This window comes from Mirounga leonina, unplaced genomic scaffold, assembly GCF_011800145.1.
Source record: "Mirounga leonina isolate KUSES-001 unplaced genomic scaffold, KU_Mleo_1.0 Mir_114, whole genome shotgun sequence".
NCBI lineage: Eukaryota > Metazoa > Chordata > Mammalia > Carnivora > Phocidae > Mirounga > Mirounga leonina.
Window position 1 is genome coordinate 50,925,722 of NW_023270265.1, and position 12,284 is coordinate 50,938,005.

At 55.0% G+C, this 12,284-nt stretch overlaps 1 protein-coding gene across 1 annotated transcript in view; it reads left to right on the top strand.

The window, feature by feature from the left end:
• The window catches only part of MGMT (O-6-methylguanine-DNA methyltransferase), a 294,779-nt gene that overhangs the window by 53,255 nt on the left and 229,240 nt on the right, over window positions 1-12,284 (top strand). The window lies entirely within an intron of this gene.

Consider the following 12,284-nt stretch of genomic DNA (forward strand, 5'->3'; position numbering starts at 1 on the left):
CCCCGTGTGCCCCACCCCGGGTGCCCCTGCTCACCCCCAGGTGTCCCTTGTGCCCCACCCCGGGTGTCCCTGCTCCTCACCCCAGGTGCTCAGGTGTCCCTGCTTCTCACCCCACGTCCCCCTGCTATTCACCCTCAGACCTTAGCACTACATACCTTGCTGATTTTTGCAGAACACATCCAGGGAAATGCCACTGAGAGGCGTTAGGGCCCCACAGAGATTGGAAGGGGGATGGGAGGAGGGAGGGCCAGTGGGCACTGGCAGCCTGTTTGCTTCAAGTGGCAGGATATTTCTGTGGGCTTCCACAAAAACTGCGGCTTGATTCACATCCCAGATGTAGGCATGCCCTTCCTGGCTATTTGCTGGACCGCTTTTTGAGGATTTCGGTGCATCCTATATTGGGATCTTGATCTAACAGTATTCGCTGTGTGGTAGGAATCAGTGCAGGTAAGGAATTGGTTCCTGAACCTGGAGACAGCATGGCAGTGAATCCGTGTGTTAGCTAATCATAGAATTGACACAAAATCATGCATGTTTAACACGCAAGTTCTATCTATGCACAGGTGGGAAACGTTATTAACCATTTAGGACTTTTTTCTCATCCCGATTGCAGACATGCGCGTGGGACTGTTCCTGGGAGAGGATGAGTTTGTTGTTTGTTGTTTTTTTGTTAGTTTTTCCACATTTGAGAGAGGATGAGTTTGAATCACACCTTGCTGTCAGGACGTTGGAAAGGCTTTCACTTTAGCACCGGGCCCAGCTTGTCCAGGAGGGCTGCGTTCTCCTCCCAAGCTCTGCAGCGACCCCAGGTAGTGGCCTGTCCTGTCCTGCGTCAGAACAGGAATCTCTTGACTTTGGCTGATGCTGCCCTCAGGTTTTCCTGCGTGTTCTCACATGCTGCTGATTCTCTCAGATAAACTTTGCCCAACTGGAGAGGCCTATAAAGAACGGGGTCATTTTCTGCTGTGACATATTTAAGCTGAAGCCTCCCAAGACATAACAGTTTTAAGAACTGACATTTCATTTTGAGCACCTGCCTGCCACCGTCTTTACCCCTTCGTGACAGACTGTCACCGTGCAGCCCAGGACTGGTTGGTGCCTGAAGTGCTAGAACATTCCCTGGCGGCAAGCATGTGCCATTGGCAGGGTGAGGTGCACGACCCACGCTGGGGCCTTGCCAGGCGTCCAGGGGTGACCTCGGGGGCCCAGCAGCACCCCGTCAGACCAGATGGTCAGGGGAGCTCTCTGTCCTGCAAGATGCTCACTTTCATCACTGATGGTAACGGGCAGTTCTAGCAGGGGTGGTTGAAATGAGTGAAATGTGGTATTTTTCATCGTTTTTCTTCCCGGTACGTTCTCAGTGGATCATTCTTGGTCACGACTGAAGGTCGCTATGTCCAGACCTGATGGGGGTGGTCAGGCACCTGCTGCGGAGGCGCCCAGCTCGCTGGCTCACGCAGGGAAAGGGCTCCCTTCACCCCGGAATCTGCTTCTCTTTTCACAGGTTTCAGAAATATTAAGGGCCTTCTAATCTGTTCCTTATAAAAAGAGTTGAGGAGCCCTGTTTGATTTTCAGTGAAGCAGCTGCAGTCCTGTCAACTTGACAACTCGCGCGAGGAGGTTCTGTGGTGTTTCTTACTTTGCAGGACCCCAGCTGTGACCGTGGGGCCGAGTCTGTGCCCGACTCGCTCCTCAGAAGCCAGGGGTCCCGGGCGAGGGAGTGGGTCTTCTGCCCCTCCGACAGACTGTCGCAGATTTCGGGGTCGCTGGTGCCCTGGGGGTGGTTGAGGCATGCCCCGTGGCCAAGCCTCCTCATCAGCCTGTGCGCCGGTGAGGGAGGCTGAGGGGAACGTGCGCTGCACCTCTGAACCCCACCACCTGTGACGTGTGGGAAGGCGGGGTGGGAAGGGTGCTGCCCATGCCCCCGGGCTCCATCACACCAGTGCCAGAGGTCAGGCCTAAAGCCACTTCCCTCCCCGCCTGCCCTCTCTGGGCCTCGTCAGCCCCACAGCCCCTCCCAGGCCCTGGTGCCTTCGTGGTGCCGCGCTCGGACCAGCTCGGGCTGCCACGGCCCTGGGACATCGGCTCCTGGAGCCTGGTGGCGGGACGGCGGCAACCATGTGACGTGCAGGGGTCCCCGACCCAGGGCTGGCTGCGGGTCTAGCTGGCACTGCGGGTCCCCGCCGGATGCTGGCTCCCAGTCGCCATGGTCAGGCCCCCGTCCCCACTTTGATTGTAGGAGGGCGTATTCTGCCAAGTTAAGGATTCTTTACTGCTTTTCCAAATCCTGCTTAAGTGTCTGTTGATGCAGATTTTTAAATTTGCCTCTCAGTTGTAGGCTCCTTGTATTGGAGGTCTGGGCTTCATTCATTTTTGTAAACCGGTTTCCTCTTACCTGGGGGTCTGGTGTTTTGGCTGGCAGGGTGCATATTTGTTGTTAAAAAGTGATTTTTCAAAAAATAAATAAGAATAAAAAGTGGTTTTCCTTTAACTAGTCAAACAATATTTTACTGAATTGACGAAAAGGGAGTAAAGCAGAAGGACCTGAACAAACAGAGCCTTAGAGCTGGGCTTCTCCCCGTTTTCCCCCAAAGTCCCACTCGGGGCAGGGGCCAGGGAGGGGCAGAGGGCAGGGGACACAGCAGGGGCAGGGAGGGGGCAGGGGCATGGGCAGTGACTCTCAGCTCCTGAGGGCCTGCGAGCCCAGCAAGTTGAAACCGGTTTGAAGTCTCCTCTTTACCCTAGCAAAACTGTGACGTTCCCATTTTATCCTCGTGTTGGTGTAAAACTGTTTTCCTCCACAAAATTAATTAGCTAGGACCACGTACAGTGTTGAGCCTATGGTTTCGTCTGCACGGGCCCAGCACGGTGTCCCCCTGCATGCGCACACTCAGACGCCAGTGCGCCCCCGTCGTGGAGAGTCTGCAGGCTTGAGTCCGGCGTGCCGTGGCCTGGTTAGAAGGAAGCACTTTATGAAGCACTAAAGAAATAACTGATAGTTACTAATGAACTTCCAGAAAGATCTTTCTAGGCCTTCCTGTATAGTGCTCTGGTGTCATGTTGGTTTTTGGCTAGGTCCAGAGATAGTTTAGCTGCACCATTGGGATGCATGTGTGAGCAGTAGTTATCACTTGGAAGTATTTTTCAGAAGTGCCAGAAGTTCTGGGAGATTTCTAGAGTAATTTGTTAAACCGTACACGTCAGTTTTGTGCGCCGTTCTATGTATGACCTGTTTCTTACACACACAGAGCAGTTTGCATTCTAAGTCCTCCCTAATTCCTGTTTGAGCGCAGAGTCAAAGCATGTTTGAGCCTCAGAACAGAAAAGTAGTTGCCCTCCTGCATCACTAATATTTAGTTTGATAATTTGAACAAAAATGAGGAGTTTAGAGAGGAAAACCAAGTTTTAAGTATAACTTTCAACTGCTGGGGTGCCTGGGTGGCTCCGTCGGTTGAGGGTCCAACTCTTGATTTTGGCTCAGGTCACGGTCTCAGGGTCCTGAGATCGAGTCCCCTTTGGGGTTCCACATGGCATGGAGTCTGCTTGGGATTCTCTCCCTCCCTCTTCTCTCTGCCCCTCTCCCTTGCTCACTCTCTCTCTGTCAAAAAAAAAAAAATTTTTTTTCAATAAATAAAGTGTAGACCAGTGCCTGTTTTTATCTAGAAATGGTTGTTTTAAAGGCCAGTGAACACGTTCCCTTAGATGTCCCTCCGTATCTCCGCTCTGACGCGTAGGCATCTTCCCGCCTGTTTTATAACATGCTGCCCTGACTTGTGAATGCCGAGCCCCCCAGGAAGCTGCACATGTGCGTGTGGGGCTGTGGACGCCACTTCCGCAGCCTGGCACCTGCTCCCAGGGCTCTTGTGGTTAGAGTGTTCTGTACAATGGAAGCAGTGTTCATCAGGTCCAGTGGTAGCAAGAAGAAAGGTCACTGCTTGTGTTCCAGCAGGACCCATAGCCCGGAAGTCTGTGTGTAAGCTCACAATGGGGGCAGAACACGGGGCTTATGGGATTCCCGTACAACGGTCTTCTCATTGGAAAACCTACTTTTTTGATCGTGGTGCAGAATTTCTCCTCTGTTCATGTGTACAAGGAGCTGGGTTCTTAGAAATTTATCAGTAATAAAGAGAATCACTTCCATGTCAGCAGCATGGCACAAGGTTTTGGAATGACTTTTTTTTTTTTTTAATTAACTTTTAGAGCAGTTTTAGGTTCTTAGCAAAACTGAGCAGAAGGTACAGAGCGTTCCCAGATACCCCTGGCCCCCAGACATACTCCGCCTCCCCCACTGTCAGCATCCCCTCCCACAGTGGGACATTTGTCCATAGTTTATGTTAGGGCTCACTCTTGGTGTTGTACTTTATATGGGCTTGGATAATGTATCCACCGTTCTAGTGTCCTACAGAGTAGCTTCACCACCCCCCACAGATCCTCTGTGCTCCCCCTGGCCCTCCCTCCCTCCCCCAGCCCCTTCCAGAATGTCACATAGTTGGAATCACAGGGTATGCAGCCTTTTCAGATTGTTCGCACTCTTGGTTGCTTCCAGGTTTGGGTAGTTATGATTAAAAATGCTATAAACATCGTGTGCAGGTTTTTGTGCGGACGTGGAGTGATCTTTTTGCGTGACCTTTGGATCCATTCTGAGTTTGACATACCAGATGGCAGGGCCAGAATTTTCTCTGGCAAAAAACATTTCAACCTAATGCAGCCCTTTTTGGTTGTTAGAATGTAGTAAACTGAGCCACACCTTGGCTGTCTTGTTGAATGCTGCCCAGCAAGGTGCACTGGGGCGGCCCTGGGGGGCAGAGCAGGTGCCCTGAGTGGGTTGCAGCCACTGACCTGGCCTTCTTTCCAGCACTCTCCTCCTCCGTGTCTGCACTTGGCAGGGCTCCATCCCATCCGCTTCCTCCTCCTGCCCCCCACAGCCAGCTTTGTTATTAGGTGATAGGTATGAAGAATTTTCTCTTTTCTGGGGTTTTGACGCGTGTGCTTTTTCTAATTAAAATATTCCCGCACGCCAGATCATCAGGTGGGCTCATCTTGAGTTCTGAGGACAGAGGTGCTTCCCTCCTGCTTTTTCTTACTTGCTGTTGAGCAGGGAGATTACAGAACGAGTTGCCATTTCATGGTGGCTTTGCTGGTGTCCCCAGGCAGCCGGACATGGTCTCTCCCTTTCCTGGGGCGTCCCCAGCATGCCTGCTGGGCTCCCACTTCACACCTGCAGCTGATGGGCACACCGAGGCCCCGGACGGGGATTCCCCGGCAAAGCCTGGAGCCCGGCCTGCAGGCCAGGTGCCCACTCACTCTCAGGCCGACTCTTCGGGCCGATGTTTAACAAAAGCAACTGTCTCCTACTTGGTTTGCAAGGAGCCTATGAGAAGGCAGATGGTTTTTTTTCTTCTAGCCCTTTTTCTGGCATTTTCCTCACACAGGAGGGCCATACTGGAAGGGGTTCAAAGTAGAAGGTACGGGACTGCAGAGATGGTTCTGGAAGTCAGTTGTAGACCCACACAGCAGGCCTGGAAAACGACAAGTAAAGGAGAAAGAAGACAGTTTCTGTCTCTGGGCTTCTTGCATTTAGTACAGTGGAAACCCAGCCTCTGGCACCAACTGCTTAATTCAGAACATTAAACGCCATTCATGTTGAGAGGGGGATGAAACAAGATTCGTTTCATTTTTTTCAGAGGTCTCCAAATAGCCATGAAAAATCCATTTTTTTCTGCCACCAATTAACGTCAGCCACTCTCGTGGCTTTAGGTGGATGCTGTAAGGATGCAGGGAGCTGGGCCTGGAGCCGGTGACGCTGCCAGGCTGTGGATCGCAGGCCGCATGCGAGTGGGGGTGGGGAGCCTGCCATCTGGTCCCTCCCGCAGCCTGAATGCGGCCCGTAGTGTCCTCCCCGAGATGCGGGCAAGGCCGGCCCGACTGGGCTCCCAGGGAACCACTCAGAGAACTGGCTGTCAGAGCCGCTGTCCGGGCCTGGAGTCTAACTCCGAAACTCCCAGACGCTGGGTTTTCCACGCTGCGCTGTTAGGCAAACTGGGGAGTGACAGTGGCGCCCTTCCCCTCCCCTCTGCTCCGAGTCAGCCCCACAGGCCCCGTGGCTAGGTATGTATTCCTGCAGGTGGTCCCGGCCTCTTCGGGAAGGAAGGCCTGAGCATTCCTGTGGCGTGCAACAGAAACCTCCTGCTTAAGAGTAGTACATGGCTGGGGTTTTACACGGTTCCCCTGCTCGTCTGGGCTTGGAGGGCAGCCGGGCAGACTGTTAGCTGGGGCAGATTCTGTTACTCAGCCAGAGAGCCCGTGTGCTCATAACCCTGTGAGCATGGATGTGCTCACAGCGCTGCGGACAGCAAGCCCTTTCTCTGCCCTGGGTGTCCTCGGGGTCCTCAGGGTTAGCCCTTGCCCTCCCACTCCTGTCCCCCACACTTGGTCCTCACTGCTCCCAGAGCTGTCAGAGCAGGCCCCTCTCAAACATGGGCCTCTCCCTCCAGGCTGACCCCTTCGAGTCCCTGAATGCCTTGTGTTCCCTCTGGCACCAGGCCCTACACGGGCAGACCTGCCGTAGTCTGTCCTCACCCACCCCCCAAAATGCCTACTGTCGCTCATGTTGACACCTCCTCCAAGGAGCCTTCCTGGACTCCTCAGGCCAGCAGACCCCCAGCCATTGGTTCTTGTTAATCCTGGAGTTAGTTCTCCTTCTGAGTCCTTACTTCAGGCATAATGGAATGATTGGTGTGGTCAGCTCATTTATTCATCAGGTCTTTACCGAGCACCTGCAATGTTCTGGGCACTATTCTAAGTGCTGGGATACGGCAGTGGATCAGTTAAGATACCCTAGCTGGAGGCAGACAGGAATTCCTCCAAACGCCAGCTTGCGACACACAGGACTGTCTTTCTCATATGAGTAGGAGTGTGTCAGGGCACTGTGGCTGCGGTGGTGGCATCAGGGCCATCCAGTCCCGTGGCCTCTCCTTCGTGGCCCCAGGTGGTGGCCGCAGCTCCTGGCCGTGCATCCTCCTTGTCAGGGAAGGAAGAAGGGGAAGGAGATGGTGTCTGCCGCTTGTTTTGTTATTAAACCCTCAGCAGACTTCTTCCTCCTTGGCCAGAGTTGTCCCGTAGCGTCTGCGACCTGTCCTGGAGCTTACGTTCCGTGCAGGTGACTCAGAGCAAACAGACCCCATCCGACGGAACTCCATGTGCCTCCGCGCCCTCACCCCGGCCCCTCCGTGCCCTGCACGCCTCAGCTACTGGCCCGTGGGGGTCATCGGGCCTGCCCACCTCCTTGTTACGAGCCAGGTCTCTGTGTGGATGTCATTTTCTCCAAAAATTCTTTCCTCCTCACCTCTCCCCTGCCGGCCGCCCTCCCCACTGGCAAGGCCTCCCGCTAGTCCTGAGGGGCCGTGGGAGCCCGCCTGGCCCTGGACTCGCTGCCTGCAAATCTTGTCAAGCTGCCAGCCGGCAAGTGTCTTCACTGGGCCTCCTTCCTTTCTTGGCTCTCGTCGGGGTCAGGCTCTTGGCCTTCTCTGGGCCGGAGCCCAGCGGTGGGTTGGTCTCTGGAGCACGGGGCTTTCGCTGTGTGAGGGTGTCGTGCTCACACGGCTCGGAAGCCCGTCAGCTTCTTTGTGCCACCCCGCTCCTGGCCGGCCCCGCGTATGTCTGGCATTGTTCCTTCCAGGCAGAACCTCCCACCAGCCTGTGTTGGGACGTGCGGGCTCCCCGACGCGTGCGCCGGCTATTGAAGTGCCTTCTTGCTGCCCTCCCGGTGCCTGCGACACCCCACCCGGGCTGCAAGCCTCCCTCCACCCTCTGCCAGCCCCCCCGGGACTTGTGCGGTGACACACTTGTCTCTGCCTGGGGCTTCCCGTCCACACGCTGCCTGCCAGCCAGACGGCCCAGCGCGTCTGTCCCAGGGACACATTACCCATTGCATGCTAGGATGGACGGACTCAGCTCAATTTTACTTTTGCCCGGGGAAGGACTCTGCCATACGTCCTGCGTGTCTGTAGGAAGGGAAGTGTATGTAGGTTTCTGTGGAGTCTCAAATTCCATTTCTGGTGGGGTTAATATAAAACACTGTTAAAATTGCTGCTTCTGTTTTTTTGGCAAAGTAGCAGGCAGTGGGTTCTGGTGATTATCCTTGACGAGTAGCGGTTCTGCTCATGGGCGTAGGCACTTGGCCGTAACAGGGAAAGCGTAGCCCCACCGGGTCTGGGCCAGGCTGGGGGCTGTGGGTTCCAGGCATTCATCTCGGGGAAGGTGGTTCGGCGAATCCTCACGTTCAGGAAGTTGAACATGGAGTTTGAATTCAGTTCTGTTAACCAATAACAGAGTTTCTGGAGCCTACTCCCTTAGATTTCACCCAACCCCATGCCTGGCTGCTTGGGTGTGGCCATGAGGGACAAAGGCCGTTCCCTCAGAACTCAGAGTTCAACACTCCAGTTACTCCAGTTATGGACTGATTGCCATTTTTTGGTTCTTGGCATGATTTGGTAGCGTTTCCCCTGCTCTGTGAGTGACACAGGTGTCCTGGGGCGTCCTGTGGCCTCCAGCGACCATGGGCGTCCTTAGGACTGGTCCTCACCATGATGAGGGTGCCCTTCACATGTGAGGTTAGACCAGGCAGACCAGGGACAGCACCACGGTGCTGGGTGCGGGCTGCATTGGGGCTGGTACAGCGGTGGGCAGGCCAAGCTTCAGAGTCCTTTTGGCCCGGTTCAGAGATGCAGGCCCTGGGGTGCATGGGCGTCATTTGGTTCAGAGCCCACCATGGCAGTCTCCCCATGGTGTTCGAGGCCAAGAGCCTCTGAAGTCCAGCCAAGGCCCTCCTGCCTGTGGTCAGAGTCTGGCCGCTGGGGTGAGGCTTCGTAACATGCCAGGCCCTTTCCCCGAGGAGCACGCGGGACCGGGCCCTCCAGAGACCAGCACTCCATGTGGTGGAGGTGGGAGAGGCCCTCCGTCACCTTCACCACCCTGCCCTGACCCTCTCCTGGACCCCCATCTGCATACACGTTCCTTGCAGTAGGGGTTTGAGCTGGCTGTGCCCTGTGCACAGGGAGCTCCTTCCCCGCGGGAGTGCGGGCCCAGCAGCCCATTCTCGGTCTTCCCTGTGCTGTGCGGTTGGGCCCACAGAGCAGCCCGGGGAGGGTGCTGGAATCAGTGCTATGACTGCTGTTTGGTGAGAAAACAGAGTCCTGGGAAGGAGAGTGAGCCACGAGTGTTCCATCCGCCTGGTGGGGATGTGTGCCAGTCCGAGTTTGTGCAGCAGTGCTGGGTCCACATCCTAGGCCTTGAATCGGGGGCCAGTGACACAGGGGCCAGGCAGCAGGGAATTGATGGGGGCTGCCACATCCTGTTTCCAGGGGCAACAGTGGCAACAGCTGCGTGTCTGCAGGCCCGGGCTGCCCCACAGATGTTTCCTGAGGTTCCACTTTGGCTGTGGTTGGACTGTGGCCAGTCTTGGTTCCTACGGTTTTCTGAGCCTGTTTCTCCAGCCTTCCCAGAAGTTCTGTGAGTTATGGAACAGCCTTTCAGTAAATTGCTTTTGTGCTTAAATTAGCTGGTATCACTTTCTGATGCTTGCCATTAGGAGCCGTGCCTGAGAAAAGGGCTTGTGGCTTTTCATGCTCCAGACCTGAGGCCTCAGCCAGGGCTCCTGAGCCCAGATCTGTTAGAAGCAGCTTCCAAGCAGGGCCTAGGCAGGAGACGTGGGTTCATGGTGAACACGTTTGTGAGAGTTAGGTAAATGTAAGCCGGTTCCTATGCAGGACTGCTTAGAGCTTTTAACACACTGCAGGTGTGCAGGTAAGTTTCTCAGGACGGTTTAGGTGCATCCAGGCTTCTCACTCCCCCTGGAACCTTTCTTTGAGTAGTCTTCTGGAACACACTTTGGGAAATGCTGTGCCAGACTCTTGGCCTGGATGGTAGAAATGCTGGTCATCTAATTCAACATATATTTGATAAACTCCCTATGCGCGTGATGCATCTGTCTTGGGTGGAATCCTGACTCATGGTAGCAAACTCCCTGCTCCCCCAGCATCTGCCAGTGGCTCAGGGTCATGGGAAATGTCCACAGATGTGAGGCGTGGGTAGACAGCAGTTGATTCTGGCTCTAAGGAATGAGGGAAGGCCCCCAGGGGGCTGGGAGAAGAGGTGGCCATTTGCTTTTGAAGAATGGTAAGGATTTTGGTGCTGTTGGATAAGATTTTGCGGAGGAGAGCAGAGTGCTATGACAAAGGTCAAGGGCATATGGTTAAAATGTCAATGTGGCAGGGATAACAGTAATCCCGAATCCTTCTGGGAAGCCAGATCTAGATACATGTTCCGGCTAATCCTCATGCCAACCCTACGATTTAGGTATCCTTGATCCCACAGATGAACGCACTTGTGGCTCAGTTTAGGTGACTTTTGCAAAGTGACAGGACATTGCTGGGAGGCCACTGTCTGCTTCCTACCCATGGGTGGCCAAGTGGAGGGGGTGCCCTCAGGCACTGGGGATCCATGGAAGTTCAAGGAGTACGATGTGTCAGAGTGTCTCTGATGTCCAGTGACCATCACAGTCCCGTGTCCACTCACTGGCAACTGGGGGAGGAATCTGCTTCCGACCCCTGTCAATACCTACAGAAAAGTGGATGTTGAACAGGGAGGCTCTGGAGCCCCAGACTTAGGGTGGAATCTTGGGGTGCTGCTTATATACCATGTGGTTTGGGGAGTGCTGCTTGACCTCGTCAAGGGGTATAAATGCACTTCTCTCCTGGCTGCTGGGAAGACAGCTGAGGGAGTCAGTGTGTGGCATTAGAAGCAGGTGGAAGGGCAGGGAAGGGAACAGGGCCTGGGGGTGGAGGCAGTGGGGTGTGTTGAGGTTTTGCAGTGAAGCAGATGCCGGGCCACATGGGGCAGCTGGACAGACAGGGAAGGGACGTACAGCTGAGGCCTCACGCATCAGGCCCTGAGCGGGCACGGAGCAGGAAGGGGGCAAGAGCGTGGACCTTGAGGGGCTCAGCAGACCTGGCGTGCCGAGGGCCCGGGGTCTGTGCTCAGGGCCGTGCATTCTCCATCACTGGAGCGGGAAGGCAGCCACAGCTGGTGGGCTGTGTCCCAACAAAACTTGATTTATAAAAGCAGGTGGGGGCTGGGTCTGGCCAGTGGACCGCAGTTTGCTGACCCTGCTGTAGCCCCTTCATGTAATTGGCAGTTGATTTGTTGTTCAGGGGGAGGGGAAGGAAGGGAAGGGAAGGGCCCAGGTGTACTGAGGGTCCTGAAGAACTCCTTCCTCATGTGAGAGTTGATGAGACCTCGGGACCTGAGCCGGAGTTGGCAATGGTAAGAACCAGTGGTTGATGGGGTGCAGGTGTCTGAGGGGACAGGCGGGGTGAGCGGAAGGAGAGTCCCTAGGCTAAGTCCTGGGTGGCGTGGGGGTGCACGTGGACCGCACTGCCATCCTGCATAAAGCTGCATGGAGGAGAGCATTCTTGCAGGGTTGCCGCTGTGGACAGTTCATGGGAGGTGCCTGCAGGACAGAGAAGTGGCTATTCCAGTTCATCGCAGGTGGCTGCAGGCGAGCGTGGAGCGCTGGGAAACGTGGGCATGTAAGGTCACATGGTGGGGGGCTGGAGCGCCTCCCTCCAATTCATTCTCCGGAACAGGACAAGGAGTTGCAGGGAGAGGGGGAGCTCCAAGGGCGTGGGCTGGTCCTGGTACTCGTCCGCACCGTCCCCCTAACCCTCTCTTGGCTCCCCATCCTCTTCCCTGCCTGCACTTGGAGTCATTTTTACCAAGCGTGAGTTTGCCTTTAGGCTTCTCACTGTTCTTGCCGTACCTGTTCGTTCTTTCTAGCCTTTGCTCTGTTGACCAAAATTAACAGGTAGGATACATCATAGGGTGGTTTTTATGTTTGTACATTTCTTTGAACATAAGTTGGATACAGAGTGGACCCTTGAACAACATGGGATTAGGGGCACTGAGCTCCATATGTAACTGTTGACTCCCGAAAAACCTTACTAAGAGCCTATTGTTGACCTTACTGATAACAGCCAGTTAACACCTGTTGTATAGGTCATTTGTATTATGTACCGTGTTCTGATAAAAACTGAAGCTCGAGGACGTGTTCAGAAAATCATAGGGCAGGGAACATAAGGTTCACAGCCCTGTGCCGGAGAACCGCGTGGAAGTGAGCCCACGCAGTCCACACGCACGCTGCTCAAGGGTCAGCTGCGCGCTGTCCGTGGCGCTCGGCGTTACCCCAGCGCGCACGCGCCCCTGCCGGCCTGCGCCCGCAGGTGCCC